At 43.0% G+C, this 3,655-nt stretch overlaps 2 non-coding genes across 2 annotated transcripts; one reads left to right on the top strand and one right to left on the bottom strand.

The window, feature by feature from the left end:
- Window positions 1–2,487: 2,487 nt before the first annotated feature.
- On the bottom strand, window positions 2,488–2,562 carry Trnas-cga (transfer RNA serine (anticodon CGA)). The gene has a single exon. It is a non-coding gene; the product is annotated as a tRNA-Ser (tRNA).
- Window positions 2,563–2,748: 186 nt separating this feature from the next.
- On the top strand, window positions 2,749–2,823 carry Trnas-cga (transfer RNA serine (anticodon CGA)). Its single transcript has one exon. It is a non-coding gene; the product is annotated as a tRNA-Ser (tRNA).
- The last annotated feature ends 832 nt before the right edge of the window (window positions 2,824–3,655 follow it).

Below are 3,655 nucleotides of genomic sequence, written 5' to 3'. Positions count from 1 at the left end.
TTATTTAGTCTCGCGTTCCGTGTTGATTGTACACACGCTACTCCCACACTACCGACTGTCTGCCGGATGACGTCACAACACGAAAGGCACTTTGGCAAACTTGGCCTCAGACCCGCCAGGAATAGCCTGCCTTACAGTGTCTAGTTACCTTGCTGATTGAGATCTTTGTTTACATTCGAAAATACATCTATGATCAAAGATCTCACTCTGCTCATAAGTTATGCTACGGTCAAAGTTATATCTTGCCTACAGTTTCGAATGAAATTGTTTAACATGAATGTGTTGAGTATTCTATATGGTTATTAAGGAAGTGAATTAGTGACCTTTTGGGTTATATGGTGTATTATAAAAATAATAACAAAATAGTAAATTTTATGTAGAAGAATTAACATTACATTATTCTTCTTCTTTTATATTTTCTCTTACAGTTGGTATGACATTTATAAACAGTACAGACAGAAAAATAGATTTATATTTTGTACAACTATTTTCTGCACTGGATGGGCTCAAGTGGGATTATGCTTCTTCGTGGCTGTACCTAGTGTGTGGTTTATCATTAACAAAGTTTTGTTTGGTACCTCTGTTTGGTCACATTTGTAAGAATAAATTTAAATATCTTCAAGTAAGTTGATATCTTTTTCTTTTATTGGCCAGTTGGAGTATTTGTAAGTGGTGAGTTATGTTTGTCACATCAAGTGAAATGCGTATTAGCTTAAATAAAAATCATAACAAAGTGGCTGGTGGCTGTAATTATTAAAATAGCCGCGCGGGGTAGCCCTGCAGTCTCAGGCGCCTTGCCACGGTTCGCGCGGCTCCCCCCATCGGAGGTCTGAGTCCTTCCTCGGGCATGGGTGTGTGTATTGTCCTTAGCGTAATTTAGTTTAAGTTAGATTAATAATTTTAGGGACCTATGACCTCAGCAGTTTGGCCCCATAGGAACTTACCACCAATTAAAATTAATTAATTAATTATTAAAATAACATAATCCATAGCCACGGAGGTCCGCTGCCAGTAAAATTGATAAATTATTGTTAACCTCAAATTAAGCCACCTACGCTACAGCGTAATATGTTGTACATCTTCTCGCCCTCTTACGCCACCGGCATAGATGGTCAGATTTACGAATTTTTTGCTTTGTTAACATTAATAATTTGATGTTTCCCCTGAGGGTCATGCAAGGAAAAAGACTTTGGTAAAAATTATGTAAAAACTAATTATGTTCTCAAATGGGTCTAAAGTCAGCCGTTAAAAGTTCTGTAGTCTCCCAGAAAGAAGGTCAGAGAAACAAAATAATTTAGTTCTTGATGTTACACTTTAAAATTCACAGTAATTTGAGGTAAAATTTACGCAAATCTCAATTTTACAGTTTGTAGGTACAAGGACAAAATGTGTGTAATATTCAACGCCTATTTTGGTGAGAAAAAGAAACTAGCGTCAAACGTCTAAGACTGACTAAACCGGTGGCGCGAAGGGAGAGATGATATTCAAAACATCGTTCGGCACCCACGCAATATAGCTTAAGTGGTTTTTGTAAGCACATTGAGGTTACTTCCCGGGTTGATAGACCCAAAGTGTCCCATACAAAACAGATAGACTCGACTTCCTACACATGACGTTGTGACTATCGTTTACATCGTCCATAATATAAAAAAATACACTGTCTAGTCACATTAATCACCCGTCAGAAGCCATTATAACCACCTTTAGCACAGCGGACCGCTCCGAGAGGTGAAGGGAGAGATTCAATGGAGTTCTGCAAGGTATCGACAGGTATGTGGAGCCATGCCGACTCCAGAGTCTTGGTCAGCTGCACAAAGTTTCTCGGTTGCAAATCGATCCCGCTAATAGCCCGATCGAGGCGGTCGCACAGATTATAACTGAGTTTAAATCGGCGGTGTTTGGTTGCCAGGGGAATACATTAAGACCATCCTGGTGCTTTTCGAGCCAAACATGTACACTGCAAGCTGTGCGACGGGTTGCATTGTCCTGCTGGTAGATGCCATCATGCGAAGGGTAAACAAACAGCATGCAGGGGTGGTCATGGTCCCAGGGGAGACATGCTTACTTACGTTGATCCATTGTGCCTTCTAGAACGAGGAGATCACCAAGCGAATGATATGAAAACATTCCCAGGCTATAATTTTTGCAGGGTGTTTGCTTTCAGACGTTTCATACCGTAGTGCCTACATGCCAACTGCCGTATATCCGATGTAGCATAAAACTTGATTCGCCTGAAATGACCAACGGTCGCCTCGCAGTGGACATCCATTTGTGTACTTCCGTGTAAATTTCAGTCATCGTTGCCGACGAACAGCAGTCAGCGTGGGTGCATGAACCACGCATCTACTGTAGCGGCCCACGAACAGCAACGTTCACTGAACGGTCGTTGAGTAGACTTTGTCAGATTGTCGGTAGGCTGTTGGTTCATCTGTGAGGTCAGTTGCTCAACAGTTGCATGTCTGAAACTTCCTGGCAGATTAAAACTGTGTGCCCGACCGAGACTCGAACTCGGGACCTTTGCCTTTCGCGGGCAAGCGCTCTACCAACTGAGCCACCGAAGCACGACTCACGTCCGGTACTCACAGCTCTACTTCTACCAGTACCTCGTCTCCTACCTTCCAAACTTTACAGAAGCTCTCCTGCGAGACATGCAGAACTAGCACTCCTGAAAGAGAGCTTCTGTAAAGTTTGGAAGGTAGGAGACGAGGTACTGGTAGAAGTAGAGCTGTGAGTACCGGACGTGAGTCGTGCTTCGGTGGCTCAGTTGGTAGAGCGCTTGCCCGCGAAAGGCAAAGGTCCCGAGTTCGAGTCTCGGTCGGGCACACAGTTTTAATCTGCCAGGAAGTTTCATATCAGCGCACACTCCGCTGCAGAGTGAAAATCTCATTCTAGTTGCATGTCTGTTCCCCGTACTCATCTCAGCAGCCGTCATTCACCCCTGTCGTCTGTGGCCCATGGTGCATCAAAGGTGCTTCACCGCCGGTTTTGGATAGCAAAATTTTGTCATGGATGGTATACTTTAACCACATCAGCACGCGGTTTAAAAACTTAACAGGTTCACAAAAGTTTCCACCCTTGGCTCGGAAGCCAGTGATCAGATCCTTCTGGACGTCAGATAAATCGATCTGTTTCCGCATTACGTCATTGACTGCAGTTTTTCAGGTCCCATTTGACACGTCTTTCTTACCCCCACTGCTGGTCCTAACACCCACCGCCTGTGAGTGGTTATTGCACGCTGACGTCAAACATAGACAGTGGTCACATTAATGTGACTGTACCATAATTAAAATCATTGGATGTATGCTTCGGTAAGGAACGTTTGATGAGAAAGTTATTGCATGTAAAACATGATAAGTGGTCCAAGTTATTCATGTTAGTTGATAGCTCCAGATAAACCTTGTGATGGCTCTTCTGTCTCTTGTTCCAGATTCTCATTGATGGCATTTTGTCAGAACGTGTGCATGTAAACAGTCACAAGTGCCAAAAAACTGGCGCTAGTGCTACTAAAGTGTGCAGTGTTCGTGTCAGAAAAGGACGATTTGTACAAGTCTATGAATGATGGGGATAACTACGACCAAGAAAAAGACTCTGGATATGTTCGGGAACGCAAATACTCTTCAAAATTTGATACTTGTTAGGCAAATGTGATCTTAAC

Source organism: Schistocerca serialis, chromosome 4 (assembly GCF_023864345.2).
Source record: "Schistocerca serialis cubense isolate TAMUIC-IGC-003099 chromosome 4, iqSchSeri2.2, whole genome shotgun sequence".
Taxonomy (NCBI): domain Eukaryota; kingdom Metazoa; phylum Arthropoda; class Insecta; order Orthoptera; family Acrididae; genus Schistocerca; species Schistocerca serialis.
This window is presented reverse-complemented; position numbering and strand designations above follow the sequence as displayed.